Source organism: Pan troglodytes, chromosome 12, assembly GCF_028858775.2.
Source record: "Pan troglodytes isolate AG18354 chromosome 12, NHGRI_mPanTro3-v2.0_pri, whole genome shotgun sequence".
NCBI lineage: Eukaryota > Metazoa > Chordata > Mammalia > Primates > Hominidae > Pan > Pan troglodytes.
Window position 1 is genome coordinate 119,248,771 of NC_072410.2, and position 7,998 is coordinate 119,256,768.

At 49.0% G+C, this 7,998-nt stretch overlaps 1 protein-coding gene across 9 annotated transcripts in view; it reads right to left on the reverse strand.

Annotated features, from left to right (window-relative positions):
- Nucleotides 1–5,797, reverse strand: part of COLEC11 (collectin subfamily member 11) — a 49,751-nt gene extending 43,954 nt beyond the window's left edge. For 2 of the 9 annotated variants that reach the window (XM_063789356.1, XM_063789358.1), the window contains exon 1: nucleotides 5,026–5,795. The gene's annotated coding sequence lies outside the window, so the exon portion shown is untranslated. Of the gene's footprint in view, nucleotides 1–508; nucleotides 639–5,025 lie in introns of all 9 variants that reach the window. The other 7 variants (XM_001150622.7, XM_063789361.1, XM_063789360.1 and 4 more) reach the window with 6 other exon arrangements.
- Between the last annotated feature and the right edge of the window lie 2,201 nt (nucleotides 5,798–7,998).

Below are 7,998 nucleotides of genomic sequence, written 5' to 3' on the forward strand. Positions count from 1 at the left end.
TCCACCCACCTCGGCCTCCTAAAGTGCTGCGATTACAGGCTTGAGCCACTGTGCCTGGCCGCTTTTGAGTTTTATAAGATATCACAGCACAGTAGCTATAGTCTTCAGTGTCTTTATACTCAACTTTATGTACTTGTAGCTTATGGATTATCTAATCTTATTAAGGCAGACTGCGTGCCACTGACGGGTGCTGGGAGAGGAAGGGCACAGCTGGTGGCGTGGAGCTCACCCTCATGACTGTGGGGCCAGTAGGCCAGTGCTTGCCTCCCTGGGCCATGGAGGGGCCATGGCACTACCCAGAGACCTCCCGGGACTTGGCATCCTGAGGGCAGTGGGTGAGGGACAGCTACAAATCCACTGAACCACTTACCAGCACCTTGGCCACACCACATGCCCTTTGCAAGCCCCTGCCCTTCTCTTAATATGGAGATAGGCTATTTGAAGGGATAGCAGAGGTAATTAATGCGTGTGGCACTGTGACCCAGTGTGACACATAGCAAATGCTCACCAAATGGCAGCTCCTGATTCTACTGTGATCACGTGCATGGGCTCCCAGTCCAGGGAAAGGGCTAGAAGCCAGGGTTCCTCATCTGAGAACGCCTGTCCCCCGCACAGTGCCTCTGCGTCAGTCAATTCTCCTGCAGAATGGGCACAGGGAAACCCGTTTCCATTCAGTGCCGTCCCGCGGTGTGGTCATCGTGCACCGAATGAGGACCTGGCTTCTTCCTGCAGAGCCCCTTGCAGAAATGACTTTGTAAAGGACAGGGGTACAGAACGTCCACTGGGTTGGAGGAAAATAACTCCCATACACTGCAGAGAGATCAGCACCATCACGCGCTCATCACAGATGAGGAAGCCAAAGAAAAGAAAAATTAAGAACGCTTCCCAGCATTGCGTAACCAGTGTGTGGTGAGGGTGGGACTGAAATCCAGCGCTTCCCAGCACTGTTGGCTGCTTTCCTCTTTCTGCCCGACTACCCTTTCCCCATGCATCAAAGGAAGGGCTCACCTTCCTCCTTCAGTCACGATGTAAGGGATTTTTAAAAATAGGTTTTTGATGGAGAGAACAAGGAGCCAATATACGTTGTATACCAAATGTGGACACATATCTGATTTAATTCCCAAAACAACCTTGTACCTTATTACAGTTCCTCACTCTAAAGACAATGCAATATGGAAAGTTGAACAATCGGTCCCAACTCCACCACCAGGCCATGCAGCTGGGCACTCCGCCCGCAGCCTCCTCTCCACACCCCGCACCCACGGCCCGCCTCCAGCCTCCTCTCCACACCCCACACCCACGGCCCGCCTCCAGCCTCCTCTCCACACCCCGCACCCACGGCCCGCCTCCAGCCTCCTCTCCACACCCCGCACCCACGGCCCGCCTCCAGCCTCCTCTCCACACCCCGAACCCACGGTCCGCCTCCAGCCTCCTCTCCATACCCCGCACACACGGTCTGCCTCCAGCCTCCTCTCCACACCCTCACCCACGGCCTGCCTGCAGCCTCCTCTCCACACCCTGCACCCACGGCCCGCCTCCAGCCTCCTCTCCACACCCCTCACCCGCTGCCTGTGCCCACACCCTTCTCCCCTGTGCTCACGCGGATATTAGAACAATAAGGGCAACTGAAAAGCGGAAACGCAGGACCCCACCAGCTGACTTCACTCCTCCCACCTTCCTTGTTCCCTGCAGGCTTGGGTCCACATGCGAGTGATCTGTGCAAGCTACAGCTTCGTAAAGGTCTCTGGGCACGCAGAAGCCTGCAGTTTAGCAGGCACCAAACTGAGTGAACAAATGAATGAGTAAATAAAGGAATAAACAACAGAACGAAAGTTCACAATTGCATCGCAAATAGAGCCTTCTGCTCTTCTCCTCGTGGTGTTTCCGTGTTTCCAAATCTTTATTATATCTAATGTCTACACAGTATTTCCAGGGCAGGCAGTCTGCAGACGTGGGTTACTGCCCTGCTGTCATTGTCCTGAAATTCCTAATAATGTTGAAATGGGCCAAGCACAGTGGCTCACGTTTGTAATCCCACCACTTTGGGAGGCCGAGGTGGGTGGATCACCTGAGGTCAGGAGTTCGAGACCAGCCTGGCCAACATGGTGAAACCCTGTCTCTACTAAAAATACAAAAATTAGCTGGGCATGGTGGCGGGTGCCTGGAATTCCAGTGACTCGGGAGGCTGAGGCAGGAGAATCGCTTGAACCCGGGAGGTGGAGGTTGCAGTGAGTCGAGATCACACCACTGCTCTCTAGCCTGAGTGATAGAGTGAGACTCGGTCTCAAAAAAATGAAATAAATAAAATAAAATAAAAATAAAAAATACAAAAATAATGTCAAAACAAGGGGCACCACAAGGTTTGTAGCCAGACGTGCTGGTCCACTGGGCTTATAACCATAGTCTCCCCGGCTCCTGCCTGAGCAGCAGTATTTTGGCTCCTTGTGGTATGTGGCTTCTGAAAGCAATAGTAAACTCTTGCTCCCCACCCACTCAGTACGCAAGTCGAACCTCACTTCTCAGTGTTTGTTGGATGCAAACTGGATTTAGTTTTTTTTTTTTTAATGTCTCAGGAATCAAAGGCTGACATGGGAATTTCCCCTCTAGCTAGAAATGATTCTGTTCAGGTATAACCAGGTGTTCAGCAAAGGCTTTTACTGCCCTCACTCCGCAGATGTCCCAAGAGCGGCTTCAACAAAGATCAGGCTCCGTCTCCCAAGAAAAGAGGTGAGTAGTGAGCAGAGAAACCCAGAGCAGCCCAGGCGGGATTTCTCGTGCCTTCACTCACACTCATCTGCTGATCCCAGAGCAGCCCAGGCGGGATTTCTCGTGCCTTCACTCACACTCATCTGCTGATCCCAGAGCAGCCCAGGTGGGATTTCTCGTGCCTTCACTCCATTCATTCACTGACACCGGAGCAGCCCAGGCGGGATTTCTCGTGCCTTCACTCACACTCATCCGCTGATCCCAGAGCAGCCCAGGCGGGATTTCTCATGCCTTCACTCCATTCATTCACTGACACCGGAGCAGCCCAGGCTGGGATTTCTTATGCCTTCCCTCACTTCACTCATCCACTGATCCCCGAAACAGCCCAGGCTGGGATTTCTCATGCCTTCACTCGCTCCACTCATTCACTGACCCAGCTGCCCATTCACAGAGTTTCTGTCCACTTTCCTGCGACGGGCCCCAGCTAGGCCTATGGGCACAGAGGGGGCACAGAGGAGGCACAGGCCCTGCACCGGGGCGCTCTCAGACGCACAGCAGGAACCAGGGCAGGTAGGCACAGGGTGAAGGCACCCAGGCCCCCGAAGGAGTCTCTGCTTCCCAGAAGTCTCGCCCTCTGACTGCCTTCTTAGAAGAGGAATTCCATTTTGTAAACGGAGAAGCCACAGCTACCCCCAGGACCCCTTTAAGAACAACATCCTTATCTCCCAGCCAGGGCCCAAGACGCTTAGGGCCCTCCCATCAATGGAAGGGGCAGACTTGACAAGCAGGGGAGAGGGGGTTAAACGTGGAATCCTGAGAGGAAATACATGTTATGAATGAAATAAACAATGGGGCCAGGCCCAGTGGCTCATGCCTATAATCCTAGCATTTTGGGAGGCCAAGGTGGGCAGATCACCTGGTTAGGAGTTCGAGAGCAGCCTGGCCAACATGGTGAAACCCCCCTCTCCACTAAAAAATACAAAAATTAGCCGGGTGCCATGATGCACACCTGTAATCCCAGCTACTCAGGAGGCTGAGGCAGGAGATCGCTTGAACCTGGGAGGCGGAGGTTGCAGTGAGCCAAGACGGTGCCATTGCACTCCAGCCTGGGTGACAGAGCCAGAGTCCATCTCAAAAAAAAAAAAAAAAATTAAATAGACAATGAGAAAAAATCATGGCTTCAGTTGCCAAACATGCTATTCTACTTTTTCATTAAGTATCTACAGCAAGGCCCAGCATCTTACAGGCACCACAAATATCTCCTAAGAACCACATCCCTGAAGCATGAGGAGGTTCCTCTCACTGGGGACAGCCCCAGCCCCACCGCGGTGTTTCCCTCCCTACAGCGACAGAGCACCTTCTGGGGCAGCCTGGATTCCACCCACAACAGCACACGCTCCTCTTAGCTTCTTACCAAGAGCACAGAGTAAGAAGGCACCTCTCCTCTCTTATCTTCCCCCAGCGGTCAGCACATTACCGGTGTGCTCTCTTCTACGGTACATGGATTTTTCATAATTGTAAACAAAATCGAATAGCTGTGAAAGATCGGGGCAGTGCTCTGCCTACCACAGGCAAAGTGCTTCCCATCAAACCAAAATTCCAGCTATGCACATGAGATGGCTTTAAACGTTCATCTTTAAATTGAGAACGACCACATCACCTCAGCTCTAAAAAGGCCGCCAGTTCCTAGCGCAAGGCATCCAGGTAGGAGGCAGCGGCCCTAGGAAACTTTCCTCCTTTCCAATTTTGGAGACAAGATGACCCCACTTGGTTTTAGATGACCCCATCTGAACTCAAAGTCTTTCCCTGGAAAGTTGCCAAAGCAAGGCCCACCTTTCCCCCACCTCTCTGATCCCCGTTCCTGAGCCCAACACAGAGCCACTGGTCCCTGGGGGCAGTCGTGGCTGCTGTCCGCCTGGCCCCTCAGACGCTGCTCAGGCTCAGGAACAATCGTCAGGTTGTGAGACCAGGTACTGCACTGCGGTTTGGAATTAGCGAAGACTGTTTAGCCCCCTGGGCCTTGGGCTGTTTGAAATCTGCCACCCAAGAGGGTGACTCCATCATCCAGCACCTCTCATGGGTCTGATCCCATCTCATCAATAGGCTCCACGAATTTCCGCCATGAACTAATCAAACTTTGGAACTCTGGTGCCAGATTTATTGAGACTCAATCTTTTGCCTGGATCTAGGGACAGATTCCCATGCTCCTCGCTCAGCAGGAGCCCACCTCGCGCCCAGTTTGGAAGCCTGCCTGCCTCCCCTCTCCACTGTCTTAGCCCCGTCAAACCCTCAGCTGCAGCCCCGGGCAGAGTCTCCTACCTGAGCACGCGCTAGGCGAACGGGGCGTCCTGCCCGTCGCTGGCCCGCGAGGACACTGCCCCCAGGCGCCTCATGGCTGCTATTAAGAGAGGCGGCCGCAGTCCCAGGCGCAGGGAGAAGCCTCGGCCCGGGCCATCGGACAGCCCAGCAAATCAGGCCGCCCGGCCGCAGCGTTATCTCGGGGAGCTTCCTGTCTGCGCTGCGTCCACCGTCCTGCCTGGGGAGTGTGGGAACGCCTGGAACTCCCTGAGGCCGGCTTTGGGGTGGGGGGCAGGACCCTCCTGGAGATGCCCCTGCTAACTCTCCAACCCGAACATCCCAATTTTGTTTCTTTTTTGGCTTTCTCTTCTTTCTTTTCGTTTTTTGAAAAAATAAGCATGACTACTGTGGAAATTCAGAAGAGCATAAAGAGGAGGGACGCACATCACCTGGCACCAATCAGACAGAAACGAGGGCAGCTGACTGATCTCCTTTCCTTTGTTCATATGGGATTTCGCTTCAAAAGTCAGCAAGAGCTTGACCACGGCCTGTGGAGACCTGGCCACACGTGAGTCCGGAAACTCACTCTACGCATTTAGGTTTCATTTAAAGGCAAGTTTTATTTAATGCCAGAAACAAATGTTAGTCAGGGGCTGGACAGATCCAGCTTCTATGCAGCCCGAATCTTGCATGTTTTCGGGGATAGCGGAACCTTCTTTAAGAAAAAGATACATATAAAATTACAATCATAAGAAGCTAGGTTCAAAGGTGAATATTTATTTAGACTGAAAAATCATAAAATAAAACTGTAAAAACAGACGAATTCCACACACATAATAAAATTAAGGAAAAATAATGGATTCTTTATTTAAAACGTATTATTGAAGTTATACATAAATTTGACAACTTAGACAAAATGAACCACTTGTTGAAAACACGAACTACAACATGCCCAGCATGAAACAGATAATTCAACAGCCCTATGCCAAGGAAGGGAATTGAACTTGCAATTTAAACGCTCCCCAGAAAGACATTTCAGGGCCAGATGGTTTCACAGGAGGGTCTACAAAACGTTTAAAGAAAAATTAACACCAATTCTACACATCCTCTTCCATAAAATAGAAGAGGAGGGAATATTTACCAATTCATTTTATAAAGTTGATTATTACCCTGATACCAAAACCAGATAAAGACAGAACAAAAACACTATAGACCAATAACCCTCATGAATATAGATGAGAAAATCCTTAATAAAATATTAACAGACAGAATTCAGCAATATAGAAAAAGATTTATCAACTATGACCAAATGGGGTTTCATCCAGGAATGTGAGGCTATGTCAATATTCAAAGCTCCTTTGATAAAAACCCATTAACAAGCTAACAAAGAAAATCAAATGAATATCTCAATTTATATAGAAACAGCATTTGGCATAAACCAACACCTTTCATGATAAAAACTCTCAGAAAAATAGGTGCAGGGGACCTTCCTCAACTTGATAAAGAGCATCTGTCAAAGGCAAAGCCACAGCTAACATCATACTTCATGGGCAAAAATGGAATGTTTCCTTCTTGAGATCAAGACAAGGCAAGGGTGTCCACTCTTACCTCTTACTCAACGCAGTGCTAAAGTTCTAGGCACATCAGCAGGGCTCGAAAAGGAAATAAACAGCATGTAGATTCGAAAAATAAAATAACTCTGTCCCTTGTTGCAGACGACATGGTTGTCTACTTAGAAAATCCCAGAGTCTACAAAAGAGCTCCTGGAAACTATTAAATCAGTGTGACAGGTGACAGGATACAAGGCAAACATTTAAAAAACCAAGTAGGCCAGGCGTGGTGGCTCACACCTGTAATCCCAGCACTTCGGGAGGCCAAGGTGGGAGGATCACCTGAGGTCAGGAGTTAGAGACCAGCCTGGCCAACAAGGCAAAACCCCATCTCTAGTAAAAATACAAAAATCAGCCAGGCATGGTGGTACATGCCTGCAATCCCAGCTACTCGGGAGGCTGACGCAGGAGAATCGCTTGACTCCGGGAGGCAGAGGGTGCAGTGAGTTGAGGTTGTGCCATTACACTCCAGCCTGGGTGACAGAGCGAGACTCTGTCTCAAAAAAATAATAAACAATGAAAAACCAAGCAGATTTCTATAAAATAACAATGAACTCATAGACACCAAAATTCAAAATAATATCATTTACAATTACTTTAAAAAAGGAATACTTAGGTATAAATCTAACAAAACATATATAGAACTTACATGCTGAAAACTACAAAATGCTGCTGAAAACCTCAAAAAAGATCTGAATAAACAGAGAAACACATCGTCTTCATAGATTAGGAGACTCACCCAAGCACAGTGGCTCATGCCTGTAATCCCAGCATTTTGCGGGGCTGAAGTGGGAGGATCACTTGAGTCCAAGAGTTCAAGACCAGCTTGGGCAACATGGTGAAACCCTGTCTCTAACAAAAACAATACAAAAATTAGCTGGGCATAGTAGAATGGTCCCAGCTACTCAGGAGGCTGAGGTGGAAGGATCACTTGAGCCCGGGAGGTGGATGTTGCAGTTAGCGAGATCGCACCACTGCACCCCAGCCTGGGTGACAGAGTGGGACCCTGTTTCAAAAATAATAAAATAAAAATTAAAAAGTATAGATTGGGAGACTCAACAGAGTAAAAATGTTGATTCTCCCCCAAGTTAATACACAGTACAAGCTTAACACAATTTCTATCAAAATCATAACAATAATTTTTGTAGATATAGACACGGCTATTCTAAAATGTATATGAAAACAGAAAGGAACTAAAATAGCTAAAACAATTTTGAAAAAGAATAAAATAGGAGGAATCAATCTACCCAATTCTAAGACATTATACAATGGAACAGAACAGAGAACCCGAAACTAGATCTACACCGATACACTCAACTGCTTTCTCACAAAAGTACAAAAGCGATTCAGTGGAGGGAAGACAGCATGTGCCATGAACGGTGTG